This window comes from Aristolochia californica, unplaced genomic scaffold (genome assembly GCF_029961685.1).
Source record: "Aristolochia californica isolate CCGP_79_NKW_82.1479 unplaced genomic scaffold, dmAriCali1.0.hap1 SCAF_6, whole genome shotgun sequence".
NCBI lineage: Eukaryota > Viridiplantae > Streptophyta > Magnoliopsida > Piperales > Aristolochiaceae > Aristolochia > Aristolochia californica.
This window is the reverse complement of record NW_027182257.1, coordinates 28,226,626-28,241,450: the sequence shown is the minus strand read 5'-3', so window position 1 is coordinate 28,241,450 and position 14,825 is coordinate 28,226,626. Positions and strand designations below refer to the sequence as shown.

General features: G+C 43.4%; 1 pseudogene; it reads right to left on the bottom strand.

The window, feature by feature from the left end:
- Positions 1–3,388: 3,388 nt before the first annotated feature.
- Positions 3,389–13,917, bottom strand: LOC137935296 (serine carboxypeptidase-like 42; annotated as a pseudogene).
- Positions 13,918–14,825: the final 908 nt, after the last annotated feature.

The window sequence follows — 14,825 nt, the reverse complement described above, 5'->3', positions numbered from 1 at the left end:
TCAGGCTGCAATGATCGGTCCGTATGAGAAATGGGCTCCCCCAGAGATAGGGCCACCAGTGCTGGATGGCTTTCGCTAACGAAATTAGTTCCCTTTCATAGGCAACGAGTTTGTGATGGTGTTGGCCAAGTTGTCTGCTGAAATAAGCTATCGAGTGGCCAAGTTGTTGTAATATTGCGTCAATACCCCCACCAGATGCATCACATTCAACCCCAAACAATTCATCAAAGTCTGGTAGCTGCAAGACCGGCGCTGAAGATAATGCTGCCTTCAACTGCTGAAAAGAAGAAGTTGTTGTCTCGGACCAGAGAAATGCTTTTTTCTTAAGGAGATTGTTGAGTGGAGCAGCAATCTGTTCTTAGTTACGGATGAACTTTCTGTAATAACCAGCGAGCCCCAAAAAACCCCTCAATCTTAAGATGGATGTGGGAAGAGGTCAGCCGGTGACTGCCTGTATTTTACTCTGGTCGACCTTCACACCCTCTATTGATATAACGTGCCCCAGATAGACCACTTGGGGTGTGCCCATGGAACACTTGGATTGGTTTAAAACCAAATGATGGGAACGTAAGATAGTAAAAACTTGGCGAAGATGATGAAGGTGCTCGTCCCAATTTTTGCTATATACCAGGATATCATAAAAAAAAAAGCAAAAACAAAGTTCCACAGGAGAGAATTAAATACCTCATTCATGAGGGCATGGAAAGTGGAATGGGCGTTAGATAGACCAAATGGCATGACTAGAAACTTGAAATGCCCACGGTGCGTCCTAAACGCCATCTTCTCCACATCGGATGGATGAACCCGAATCTGATGATAACCTGACTTCAGATCCAACTTTGTAAATAAGGTAGCTCCATGTAATTCATCTAATAACTCGTCAACCACTAGTATAGGAAATTTATCTTTAATTGTATGAGCGTTGAGCTCCCTGTAGTCAACATAAAACCGCCAAGACCGGTCATGTTTCTTAACCAGTAACACTGGGGATGAAAAGGGAGACCTGCTAGGCTGAATAATTCATTGGGCGAGCATAGTTTGGCATTGGAACTCAATTTCATCCTTCTTTAAGTGGGGGTAACGGTAAGGCCTGACCACCACTGGTTCAGTCCCCAATTTCAACCTTATGCGGTGATCACAATGGCGAATAGGTGGGAGGGTAGTAAGAGACTGAAATAAATCACCAAATTCTATAAGTAAAGTAGTTAACTTACAGTGCTCAGCGGTCTGGACCCGAATTTCCTGAAGAGTGCAGGGCGTAGTAGCATGTGTGCCATGAAGGGTAATCTATCGTTGGGTAGTTGTAAACATCATGGTAAGTGATTTCAAATCGACAAGATAGGCCCCAACGTTAGGAGCCATTTAATTCTAAGTACCAAGTCAAACCCCGCCAGTGGAATGACCAAAAAATCGGCTACAAAGGAGTGCCCCTCAATACAAAATTGTGTGGTTGTAGAGATACCCGGACTGGAGATTTTGGCCCCATTGGCCACTGAGACTGATATGTCGGTGTTTTGCTGAATTACCAACCTTAGTTGTTCTGCAGCTGGCTGACTTATGAAGTTATGGGTACTGCCAGAGTTAACTAAGGCCAGTAACTGTAGGTGTTTCAAACCCGCCCAAACTTGTATTGTGTTGGAGCTGTGCATGCAAGTCATAGCATGGAGTTAAATAACAGGTGCATCCTGTTCGGCCTCAACATTGTCTTCCACTGGTTGAACTTCCTCTGTGTCATCGAAGACCTCCAAACAGAATAACCTCTTGCAAAGGTGACCCTGGACATATTGTTCATCATAGTTATAACAAAGGCCATTGGCCCACCGTTGTTCTATCTCCTGCCTGGACAGTTTTTTAATGTATGGAGCTGGTGGCGTGGAGGGTGAAATGTCTGCACGGGGTGCTGAATTTGGCCCAGGGCGTGAAGTCCCTAAATAGGACGAGGGGGCATTGGTGGGCGCCCTGCTTGGTCAAGAGGGTCTTTTGACCAGGGACTCTTTGAGGACGCTCTTTAGCATCAATTGTCCTAGCCAAGTTCATAGCGTGGTCCAAGTCTCAAGGGTCATGTAATTCTACCTCTGAATGTAGGGCCTCTATCAAGCCAGTAGTAAAGAGATGAACATACTATGAGGGCCTAACAAAGTGACTGGCTCAAGCCAAACATTCCTGAAAGTGCTTTTGGTACAATTCAATATCGCCGTCTGTTTTAAATTCACCAAATCACCCAAAGGATTGCTACGGGTGGGAGGACAAAACCTCAACATGCAAGATTGTTTAAATAAATCCCAATCCTGAACCAGATGTTCATTCTTAAATTGGTGGAACCATAGAAGCGCTTCATCGAGCATATGGTATGCGGTTGACTGGACCTGGTCATCCATAGGTGTTCTTTGATTGTAAAAGAACTGGTCACATCGGTGTAACCAAATCAAGGGGTCTGTAGGCCCATCAAATGTCGGAAAATCGAATTTAACATACCTTGGTACCGAATTAGGGGCATGAGTGTGGGGTCCCATTGTGAGACGTGGGGGGCACAATTGTGGTGGTGGTGGTGGCGAGTGGTGATGGTGGTGCTCGGCCGGAGGAGTGTAGCTTCAGGGCTGTGGCAGCCCTCGAACCACACCTTCATCTAGTCGTCGGAGGATTTGCTAGACGGAATCATTCAAGGCAGCCATTGCCGATTGAAGGTGAGCAGTGTGCTGGCAATTATCGGTAATGGCTTGATGTTGTGCCTCTGACCTTGGATGTTGTTCCTCTATAAGTTGACACAAATCCTCTGGAGAAGAGGAATCCCCAAGGGTAGACCTGTCTGATACCAAGATGTTGGGATCTTCCTGGGCCATGGATCTCGTCACTCTTCTTCCTTCTCTTCCCTCCAGATTTTCCCTTGATGTGGGAAGGAGATTTCGGTGTTTGGAATGTAGAATGGTGAAAGCGAATTGAGCCTTGAAGGAGACTCGACCTGGACCTCAGAAGGGAGAATCCAACCTCTAACTTTCTACTTGATTCAATGCCTAATTCTTCATTAAGCCCTTCTCCCCTATAAATAGGATTAGGGACGTGAATGACAAACCTGACCCATGGGTCACTAAGTTCATGGAAATTACAATCAAACCAACCTGAACCAAAACCAACATACATAAAAAGGAAAATTCCATAATTTAATTTCTACGCCTATTTATTACCCGGGATGCTATGGAGTCCATAAAAAACTACCTCGAACAAAGTCTTCAGCAGGCTGCATCTGAAGATTGTTCGTATGCATTTCCTGATCTTCGCAGATGGGCCCAGTATTCAGTCATGAGGTTGTTGTTGCAGTTCATGACCCTAAGCGTGCAGCTGAACAGTCTGAACACTGTAGGTATGCCTGACGAACTGCATTCTGAGCATGCTATTTTGGCCTTATGATTAGCCAATTGATAATCCTCTCAATAAGATGAGTCGTGTTTGGCAAGCATCTACCACGTACAACTGATTTGAACAAGTGTAGGGCTCTTGCAGGCTGTGCATAGGGAACCATGTGAGCAGCACGTTGTACAATAGCAAAAGTCAGCAAATTCCCATATTCCATTGCCCAACCAGCAACATGTCCTTTGTGGAACCAAGCACCGTAAAGAACAGTAGTCTTGAAGGCTAAATCTTGGGCTAGTTCATGAACGAGTGTTCGAGAACCCAATAAAGGGACAACAAAATCTTGATCTCCACTGAAAACCAGAATTGGTATATCATGTTGAATAATGGTCTTAAGCAATGGAAGGATGTTGATGTTACCCTCTGTATCACTGTAGTTCAAAACACAACTGTTGTTATGGTCCCTAGCCATGGATCTAGTAACTCAGCGAGGTAATTGATAATCCAACACATAGGAGGTTTTGGATCAAAGTAATACAGTAAAGATTCCCTTTTCTCCTCCTATTATCGTGATCCTTAAAAAGGAGTTTCCTTTTCGTATTCTTCTATGTCACTAGAAGGTTAATTGTGCTAATCTGGATCACTATGGATGAAACCCACTTTTAGACTCATATCAAAGAGGTAGGGGTTCTCATGGAGACTGCTAGTGCCCACATAAGAGAGGTTATGATTTTCTAACCCTCCTACACTTGGAAAAGAGGTTAAAGTTTCCTCTTTCAATATGTTGATCGAGTATCCAATCCAAACCCCTTCTCTCCTTACTCAGATTGAGGCACAAACCCTTCTCTCAGCTATATTGTAGAAGAGGCTAAAGCTCTTCCTTAACTGGGAAAAGAGAATTCAATCCCTTCCTCCCTTGATTCTGAATAGTCTTAATACAAATAGAATTCAAATATGAAAATCATGAAGGATCAAATCAAGAACATACCTTGGAGCTCTTCAAGGAGACCTCCCAACCCTAGAGCTCGTCAAGGAGAACTTCCAATCCCGTTTACCCTAATTCCAGACTTGCCTTTCTTCTATTTCCTTACCCTTTAAATAGGGTATTTCACGTCATAAGTGTTTTAGGCTAACAATGCCAATTTAACCCATACATCCTTGCTCATTACATAATTAATGAAAAATTAAACTGAAAGTAATATAAATAATGAAAGTTAAACTAGTGAACTTTGAGCCCATAACATCTGCCTCCCCTTGGAAAAAGAGTTTGTCCTCAAGCTCGTAAGCTGGGTAGACCTGTTTGAAGTTGTCTAGCTGCTCCCATGTAGCTGCTTCAGGTTATGTATTTGTCCACTGAACGAGAATCACCCACTAGAAATCGGTCACACGGGCGCGTAACACCGTGGATGGTGTCAGGATGACGTGTCCATTGTCCACTGGAGGAAGGAACGGAGGGGAAGTAGGCGGTGACCCCTTATATGGTTTCAGGAGTGAGACGTGAAACACATCATGCAGCTTTGTCGTAGTAGACAGTTGTAGTTGATAGGCCTCCTGCCCAGTGAGCCTAAGAATGGAGTAAGGCTCAAAACACTTGAGGAAGAGCTTATGGTGCGACGGTCCCGCAATGGACTGCTGGCAGTACGGTCATAGGCGTAACCAAACATAGTCCCCTACCTCATATGAAACATTGTGGTGTCCCTTGTTGTAGGCACTTGTCATGTGCTCCTGAGCCCGCTATAGGTGGTCTGTGATAATCTATAATGCCTGATCTATATCCATGAGTGCTTGATCAATGGCGTCCTCACGAATGGAGCCTCTCGCATAAGAGAGAAGGTGAGGGGGGGTCCCTTCCATAAAGAACCCCGAAAGGAGAGAATTGCAAAGCGGAGTGGAATGAGGTATTATAACAATATTCAGCCCATGGTAGCCATTGAACCTAGTGCTTCGGACGATCACCAACAAAGCATCGTAGATACATTTTGATGGTGCGATTGACCACCTCGGTTTGGCCATCTGTTTGAGGGTGATACGTGGATGAGAACCTCAATTTTTGCCACTCAAACGAAAAAGTTCCTTCTAGAAAGTGCTTGTGAATACCGTGTCCCGATCACTGACAATAGATTCTGGAATGCCATGTAATCGTAAAATATGTTCAAGGAAAGTTCGTGCTACTCAAGATGCTGTATATGGATGAGCCATCAGAATAAAATGTGTATACTTGGAGAACTGATCAACCACCACGAATAAAACTGATATCCCAGTTGAAAGTGTTAGACTCTCAACGAAGTCCATCAAAATATTGACCCAAACCTGGGTAGGGAGGGTGAGCGGCTGGAGAAGACTTGCTGGACTCAAATGATTGGTTTTATTTCGTTGACAAACCTGGCAACCTGAAACATAGTTCGTAATGGAAGTCTTCATAGCCTGCCAATAAAAATTGGCTCGAATGGGCAGCAAAGTTTTCTGAAGACCTTCGTGTGTATTGTCATGATAAGCCAAGAAAATGGCTGGAAACAACTCAGACGTGTGGGGAAGGTAAATCCATTATTTCTAACAAATCAGTGAATCCTAGATGGACCACTTAGAATCCATAGCCCCCTCTGTAATCTTCGTGTGGAACTCCAATAGGGCAGGAAGAGTGATATGTGCATCTCGCACCAAGTCAAGGATGAGGAACCAAGGTTGGCTAACTGCATAAATGAGCTGCTGGTGTTCAAAACCCCTGGACAAGGCATCCACTGCCTTGTTTAACCTTCCCGCACTGTACTCCACTAAGAAATCAAAGCCCATTAACTTACTGATCTAATGCTGTTGTGGCGAACTTGTGAGGCGTTGTTCAAGTAAGAACTTGAGGCTATAATGATCAGTACAAATGAGAAATGCACGACCCCATAAGTAAGGCCTCCAGTGTTGGACCACCTTGGCCAACCCGATTAATTCTGTTTCATATGCAGCCAGTTTGTGATGGCGAGCTGCCAATTTCCAACTGAAATAAGCAATGGGGTGTGACTGCTGCTGAAAGACGGCCCCAATACCCCCTACCTTTAAGTCTTATTACAAATCAATAAAATTCGAAATTAAAAGTAACATAAATAATAAAATTAAAGTAGATGACTCAATGTTATTGAGTCCATAACAGTGCATTTGATAACCCGAACGGCATGACCAAAAACTCAAAATGGTTGTGATGTGTGCAGAATGTTGCCTTCTCAATGTCGAGGGGTGCATGTGAAGCTGATGATATCCTGAACATAAGTCCAATTTCGTAAAGACCCACAACCCATGTAACTCATCTAGGAGCTCCTCCAGTACTGGAATCGAGAACTTATCCTTCACTGTCTGCGCGTTTAATTCTTGATAATCAATACAGAATCGTCACATGCCATCATGTCTCTTCACAAGCAAAATGGGTGAAGAGAACAGGGACCTGTTGCTGCAAATAAGGCCCTGATGTAACATTGCATGGCATTGTCTCTCGTTCTCATCTTTCTGAAGGTGTGGATACTGGTACGGTCAAACAACCACCACATCAGACCCTGGTTTCAAACAGATCTGGTGATTACAGTGCCTCAAGGGAGGAAGCCCTGAAGGCTCATGGAAGAGGTCAGAGAACTCGTCAATAAGATTATCAAGAGTGTTGTCCAGAGTGTCTTGGGCTTGCATAGATTGAATGTGATGTGGTTTTTCCACTTGACTCCCCTATAGGAGCACTTGGCTACCGTGCAAGACAAAACTCATGGTTTAAGCTGAGAAGTCCCACATAATGGGTCACAATGTTTGTAACCATTTAATGCCCAATACCATATCAAAACTGCCACAGAATGGCTCCCAATGTTTGTAACCATTTAATGCCCAATACCATATCAAAACCCGCCAGAGGAATGACAAAAAAATCAACATTAAATAAAGTAGTACCAATGGAAAAATTTACCGCCTTGTTGATCCCGTAACTCAGAACTTTCTCCCCATTAGCCACTGAGATTATGGTTGTCGGATGTGGAAGGATCTGTAATTGTAGATGTTGGGCCGCAGTTAAGCGAAGAAAATTGTGGGTACTTACCGAATCCACTAGTCCCACAAGTTCCCATTCAAGGACCTAAGCACGGACTTGTATAGTTTTGGGCAATTTTTTCCTTGTAAAGGTATCCAAAGAAATTTCTGGTGGTTCCTCCTCTATAATCTCATCCGTATCATTTGGATTATCTGCTCCATCCACTTTGAGCCAAAACAACCTTGTGCACTAGTGACCTACCCGATACTTTTCATCACAGTTGTAACACAAATTCTTGAACTGCCTTTCTGCCATCTCAGCACTTGTCAACTTTTTCATATATTGAGGTGGAAGATTATTGGATCTCGTATCAAATATCATAGGATTGCCAAGGGTGTTTCTCAGAGGAGGTGTTGCTGACTTAAATGCCTGAGAAGGAGTATTGCATCGTCCTTGCCAAGTGGATGAAGTGCTCCATTCCCCTGGCCATGGTGGTCTTCTGTGCTGGACTTTCTGTCGAAGTTCTAATGCTCGGGCTAGATTTATTACCCTAGCTAAGTCAACAGGTGCATATAGCTCCACCTCTAGCCGTAAAGACTCATTAAGGCCTGCTGTAAATAAATTTACCTGCTGGTCCACTCGAACCATCCTACCTGCTCTTGCTAATTTCTCCTGGAACTATTTTTGATATATCTCCACTGAGATAGTTTGGCATAACAACACCAAATCCCCCAAAGGGTTGCTATGAGCCGGAGGACCAAAACGTAGAATGCATAATTCCTTAAACTCTTCCAAGTCTACCAATAATTTATCCAACTCAACTAGCTGATACCAAAGTTGTGCTTCCCCCAGTAAGTGGAAAGCAGCCAACTCTACCTTATCATTAGTTGTTGTTCTTTGATGGCTAATTTTTTTTTCACACCTATACAACCAAATCAAAGGATCTTCTGACCCATTAAAGTAGGAAAATCAAGTTTAGTATACCTAGGTACGGTGCCTCCTCCCTAGTTGAAGTGTCCCGGCTGGCGAGGGAAGCTAGTTAGCCCAGGAAACTCATCTCCCCCTCTGTTATCCGAGTGGTCCTCTCCTCTTTGTTCTGGAATTGTATTCCTTCTAGTCGTTAGACCAGTTGTTATGTTGTCCATCCTTCCATTCAATCTCTCCCTATCGAGATTAATTTTAGAGAACATCTCCATGAATTGAACAAATTTTTTGTCATTCTCTTCCCGACCTCTGAACATCAACTCCCTTAAGTCATTGTTGTTGATCTCAGCCATATTACCCTGATCTGATACCAAGTCGTTATGGTCCCTAGCCATGGATCCAGTAACACGGTGAGGAAATTGAAAATCCAGCTCATTAGGAAGGTTTTGGATCAAAGTAATACAACAAAGATTCCCTTTTCTACTCCTATTATCGTGATCCTTAAAAAGGAGTTTCCTTTTCGTATTCTTCTATGTCACTAGAAGGTAATTCCGCTAATCTGGATCACGATGGATGAAACCCACTTTTAGACTAACGTCAATGAGGTAGGGGTTCTCTTGGAGACTGCTACTACCCACGTAAGAGAGGTTATGATTTTCTGTACTGCACCTAGCCAATACTACCCAAAAGACCGGCTTGTTAGGAGCGGAAGACATAGGTACATAACCCAAGATCCTAACAGTACACCCCTTGCCATGTTGTTATGGACTCTATAGCATCACGAGTTACCAACAGGCGTAGGAATTAATGAATGTGTTTTTCAATTTCCATGTAATTGTTTCTTGGTTTGGTTTTGTCTTTGGTTTGGGTTGGTTTTGCATTTATTGGTTTGAACCATTGACCCAAGAGGTCTTTAGGGTTTTGGACGTCCTCCACCTTATTTAAGGGGATGACTAGGGTAATGAAAATTATCAATTGAGTTCACTTTAGTTAACGTAATTTAGATAAATAGGTCAAGAGCTCCTTCAAGCTCTCTTCCATTTTTCCCCCAATTCTCCTTTCCGAAAATCAATTCCCTTCAACCCCTCATTCCATCTCAACGTCAAGCAAGGTAATGGAAGGAAGAGAAGAGAGGAGGATGGCAAGATCCATGGCTCGTGAGGATCCTAACAACGTGGTATCAGAGCATGATACTGGCAGTTACAGATTAGCCGGTTCCCACCTCCACCACAACATTAAAGGGATTTTTGGGCTTAGCGGGATATTATAGAAAATTTATCCAATCTTATGGCCAGATAGCAGCACCACTCAACAACCTGCTAAAAAAAATGCCTTCCACTTGTCTTCTTCAGCAGAACAGGCCTTTAACCTGTTAAAGGAGGCCTTAGCCTCAGCGCCAGCCCTACAATTACCAGATTTTGAGGCAGAATTTTTGGTGGAATGTGATGCCTCTGGGGGAGGTATAGGGGCAGTGTTACAACAATTGGAACACCCCATTGCTTATTTCAGCCTTCAGTTGGGACAACACCACCATAAGTTAGCTGCATATGAGAGGGAATTGATTGGGTTAGCCAAGGCTGTCCAACATTGGCAACCTTATCTTTGGGGAAGACCGTTTCTCATTTGTACAGATCATTGCAGCCTCAAGTATCTTCTTGAACAACACCTCACCACATCCCCACAGCAGCATTGGTTAACTAAACTCATGGGCTTCGATTTTACAGTTCATTATAAGCCAGGTAGTTCGAATTTGGGGGCCGATGCCTTATCACGTCGGGATATTTTCGCCACTCAAATTTATGCTATCAGTCACCCACGTGCACTGCTATTAGATTCTATTCATGAGGAAGTAAATCAATATCCGAATCTCATGTCATTATATCAGGATATTCAACAGGGGACAGCTGCTCCTCATTGGACGATTCAGGATCGTCTCATTCTCTACAAAAATAGGATCTTTTTGCATCATACATCCCCACTTCTTCACACCATCCTGTCCTCTATCCATGATAGCACACATGAGGGTCGACAGAAAACATATTTCCGAATCAGTCGGGACTTTTACTGGAAGGGCATGAAGAGCACAATTGCTGATTATGTAGCTGCTTGTCAGATTTGTCAAAGAAACAAGGCCGAATCTTTAAGTCTAGCCGGCCTACTGCAACCTCTGCAACTACCATCTAAAATCTGGTCTGATATTTCCATGGACTTCATTGCTGGTCTTCCCATTTCATCAGGTAAATCGGTGATATTTGTCGTCGTTGATCGGTTTTCAAAATATGGGCACTTCCTTGCTTTGGCGCATCCATATACTGCTGCTCAGGTCGCTCAATTATTTATGGACAACATCGTCCGATTACATGGAATTCCCTCATCCATTATCAGTGACAGGGATGCCATTTTTACTAGTCTCTTTTGGAAGGAATTATTCAAATTACATGGCACCCAATTGGCATTTTCGTCTGCCTATCATCCACAAATGGACGGCCAAACAGAGGTTGTCAATCGCACGATTGAAATGTATCTTCGTTGTTTTGTGGGAGACGCACCTAGAAGATGGGTGAAATGGCTTTCATGGGCAGAATTTTGCTATAACACATCTTACCACACTGCACTGGGTACCACTCCTTTCAGGGTAGTTTATGGCAGAGATCCACCTCGTTTGTTACCATATGAACTGGGGGCATCCAAAGTCGTCACTTTGGACCAAGCATTAGCTGAATGAGACGCTATGCTCACTGAGGTACGTACACATCTGCAGGCGGCCCAACACTCTATGAAATGCTTTTATGATAAGAAGCACCGGGAGGCATCTTATTGCCCTAGAGACTATGTGTGGTTAAAGCTTCAACACTACCGTCAGCTGTCCCTGACTGCAGCCAAGCGCCATAAGCTGTCTCCAAAATATTATGGTCCATTTCCGATATTGGACCAAATTGGGCCCGTGGCATACCGCTTGCAGCTACCACCAGAAGCAAAGATCCACAATGTATTTCACGTCTCCCAATTGAAGCCCTTCCAGGGTGACTCGCCCCTACTGCACACTCCACTGCCGCCACTACATGAGGGCAGAGTCCTTTCTATTCCGGCTCAGGTAATACAAGCACGCCACATTCAAGGGGATTGGGAAATTCTAGTCCAGTGGGCAGATGCTGATCCCAGTGACACCACATGGGAGCCGTTATCAGCATTTCGACTTTTATATCCTTCCTTCGAGCTTGAGGACAAGCTCTTTCTCCAGGAGGGGGTTGATGTTATGGACTCTATAGCATCACGAGTTACCAATAGGCGTAGGAATTAATGAATGTGTTTTTCAATTTCCATGTAATTGTTTCTTGGTTTGGTTTTGTCTTTGGTTTGGGTTGGTTTAGCATTTATTGGTTTGAACCATTGACCAAAGAGGTCTTTAGGGTTTTGGACGTCCTCCACCCTATTTAAGGGGACGGCTAGGGTAATGAAAATTATCAATTGAGTTCACTTTAGTTAACGTAATTTAGATAAACAGGTCAAGAGCTCCTTCAAGCTCTCTTCCGTTTTTCCCCCAATTCTCCTTTCCGAAAATCAATTCCCTTCAACCCCTCATTCCATCTCAACGTCAAGCAAGGTAATGGAAGGAAGAGAAGAGAGGAGGGTGACAAGATCCATGGCTCGTGAGGATCCTTACACATGTGCCAACGCCCACGGTAGCTCAAGAATAAGCAACAAAACATTCAAGTCGTGTCTACGGCCTGCACCGTAGCTGAAACACGCAACGACACATGCCCAACTCAGGTTATGTTACCTAGTGTTTCCTTTGGACCTACCTGTATTTAAATCCAGCGTCTGAACACCCCCGTGCCTGAGGAGAATCGAACTCGTGACGGAGCGCCTGTTATGATACCAACATGTTATGGTCCCAGATCAACACGAAGATTCACCGGGGAGGATGAGGGTGATAACGAAGAAGAAGGGAACGAAATGAGAGAAAATCATAGAGAAGAATGGAGAGGGATAACCCGGCACTGAGGGAGTCCGTAACCTATGTCTATGAGGGAGACCGCAATCTAGGGTTCCGGGGGAACGCTGACCCTGAGCTCAAAGAGGAGACCTCAAATCCTGTTTTAGATTAACTTTTCACTCCCCATTCATTACCATACGATGCATACAATTAGTTCACGCCAACAAGAGTTGAGGCAAAAATTAAAAAAATGCCCCAGAGGCATATTTAAACCCAAATAGCATAAAATAGAAAATAAACTTCTACACTCAAAAAAGAGGTTAAAGTTTTCTCTTTCAATATGCTGCTCGAGTATCCAATCCAAACCCCTTCTCTCCTTGCTCAGATTGAAGCACAAACCCTTCCTTCTCTCAGCTATATAGTGGAAGAGGCTAAAGCTCTTCCTTAACTCGAAAAAGAGAATTCAAGCCCTTCCTCCCTTGATTCCGAATAGTCTTAATACAAACAGAATTCAAATATGAAAATAATGAAAGATCAAATCAAGAACATACCTTGGAGCTCATCAAGGAGACCTCCCAACCCTAGATTTCATCAAGGAGAACTCCCAAGCCTGTTTACCCTAATTCCAAACTTGTCTTTCTTCTATTTCCTTACCTTTTAAATAGGGTATTTCACGTCATAAGTGTTTTAGGCTAACAATGCCAATTTTACCCCTACGTCTTTGCTCATTACATAATTAATGAAAAATTAAACGGAAAGCAATATAAATAATGAAAGTTAAACTAGTGAACTCTGTGAGTCATTGTCTCCTCCTCTGGGTGACTCGGTGTGCTATTGAGTCCATAACATTTGCACATTGACCAGATATAAGGTAAGTGTGTCCTGTTTGAATGTAGAGCTTGCTGAACCTTCGAAAGATTGAGGTAGAAACGCCTTTCATAAGTCATGCACACATCATCACCCACACTTTTCTCGGTTGCATATTTTTTTAATCTCAGCTCTTGCTCCACAATTTATGGATAGCAAACATCAAGTATGACATCATATGGATTTATGTAATCATCAACCACCTGATTTGCCTCAGCAATTGCATTGTTACACTTAGTGGGTACGTTATGAGAATTTCTGAAGACATAATCATCAAAATTGCATTCATTCATTATGACAAGGCCAATCTCATCCGAAATCATTCCATGTGTCCAAAAGTATGCATAAGTTGCAGGAATATCTCTATCAAGCTTGAGAAGTGGGTTTCCAATAGTTACTCCCATAATGTTGAACTTGAATCCAGTTGAATATTTATTGTGGTTCAGCAAAGCTACAGCCAACTGGGGTTTATATTGACCTGTATAGCTTTCTCCTGTTAGAAATAGGTCTTTGGATTTGAACACGGGAAATATTTCATACCATCTCATCATAAAAACATGCATGTCATTGGTAGTAGAGTCATCTCCACTTGTATAGGCAGATGTCATTGGCAGTAGATTTGATGCTTTATTCCATGATTTTGGGTTTATTCTGAGCCCCGGCCATCTCCTCTAGGGAAAAATGGACCCAACTCTATGAAGGCACCTCCACCAATTGATGAACAACCTGGACCTCCCTTCAAGCAGAGTGTCAGCGGCTTGGTATCTGGATCTCCATATGCTCTAATACCAAATTTTGAATACCTAGCCAATACTATCGAAAATATCGGTCTATCAGGAGCGTAAGACATAGGTACTTAACCCGAGGACCCTAACAAGCCCACAATGCCCATAACATCACATCCCACCTCCGTGAGCCGACGTCCATGACAGCCCTCTACTGGTCGATGGCCCACTCTAGTCGGTGGCCTACTCTAGCGAGAATGGCCCAACCCACCTTGTGGACCTAACAATAATTTTAATCTAGCCTCTAGGTCGCCCCTTTTGCTTGGGTCACTGTCATCGCTTGCGTCACTACTGATGCCAGGATTCAAACTCGCGATGCAGGTGACTGCTTTGATACCAAATGTTGTGGCCCCAGATCTCACAATGCGATTCTCTGGAAAGAACAAGGAGGAGAACCAAATCAAGCTCGAAGGGGAGCTTGAAACCCAGGGTTCATTGAGGAGAACACCGATCCCTTGGGTTCGTTTTAAGAGAACGCCGATCCTAGGGTTCATTGAGAAGAACGCTGATCCTAGGGTTCGTTGAGGAGAACGCCGATCCTATGTTTTTGGTGAAATTAGACTTATTCATTTCATTCCATGTCGTCCCATAAATAGGGTTCATATCCACAAGAAAAAATTATAATTTTTCCCCTCCATTGCATTTAACTTGAAAATAAACTAAATGACTACATAACTAACTCAATCAGAGTAATTGACTCAGTCATGGTGTCTCTGCCTGGCTCGGCCCACGATGGGGTTCATAACAATATAGCTATCAACCGACAAAAGTAAAGCATCTTGTACCTCTTCAGTTACCGCATTTGCAGCATCGTTTTTCTTTTCATCCTTCTTCGGTGCTCTGCAGTTCTTCTTTATGTGACCAAACTTGCCAAAATTCTAGCATTCCACATTCCTTCCAAATTTGGACTTGCTTCTATCATTCTATAAACTTCCCTCTACCATTGCTCTTGTTAGAATTCCTCTCAAAGTTG